Here is a 952-nt window from a genome sequence, read left to right as displayed (position 1 = left end):
AACCCCCAAGGGGACTCTGACGGTCTGATGATTCCATCTCGTATCCATTCCTGAATTGTGTCTTTCAAGAAGGCTAGTTTAGGGGCATTGAGTCTGTATGGCTGTAGTTTAATAGGCTGCTGTCGGGGGTCTAAGAACTGAATCCCAACCGGGTCTGAGTCTACCGGTCTAAGGGTTTTATCAAACATACCCCAACAGTACGCTATCATCTCTTTGAAGTGCTGCTTCATGGAGTCCCCGAGCACTGGGTTATCTGTCACACCAATCCTTTTCATGGTGTCAATTAATTCTTGATCCGTAGCAGGTTTTACTCGCCACTGATCGTCGACGCCTAAGTCTTTGGGTTGGTCAGGCAACGGTAGCCCTCGCTCATCCCTGTCGGCGTTTTTCCACGGTGGCCAAACTTCGGCCTCCGCGGTTGTTTCGGTTGAGTTCGCAGCTGCTCCCTCAGCCTCAGTATCTTTCTGTGGATGCTGGTCAGCACTCCACAAGGTTCCGTCAGTGACGGAGTCCATCAACTGAACTGCTGTGTTTTGACTGAACCTGTTCCTGAAATCTGAATAGAAGGTTATGGTCCATCGAACCCCTGCTCCTAGTTCATGCGTAATCCCGGTTCGCCTATTGATTTCGCATAACCGGCCCCACGTGTCGATTCGCCTCTCAGGCTCTGAGACCAGTACGTGGCTGTCCACGTTGGGCCCTCCTGAAGTCATGACAGCGGTTCCTAAGTCCTTTGCGCTAGAGCGGGTTTTCCCATCTCTAGAGGCGATCGAAATTTTAATATTGGTAAGCTTGTTGCCTTTAACACGCCCCTGGTTTATTGTCAAGAACATGTCTCTCAACACCATCCACAAGTCAGCTATGGTGGGGTCGTGCATGATGGAGAAGGGTACTCCAGTCATATGACTGATACCCATCAGGAAGGATACTCCTTCTGGCGCGCCATCATTGG

Source organism: Aureococcus anophagefferens (assembly GCF_000186865.1).
Source record: "Aureococcus anophagefferens unplaced genomic scaffold AURANscaffold_40, whole genome shotgun sequence".
NCBI lineage: Eukaryota > Pelagophyceae > Pelagomonadales > Pelagomonadaceae > Aureococcus > Aureococcus anophagefferens.
The sequence above is the reverse complement of the archived record's forward strand: the minus strand, read 5'-3'. Positions refer to the sequence as shown.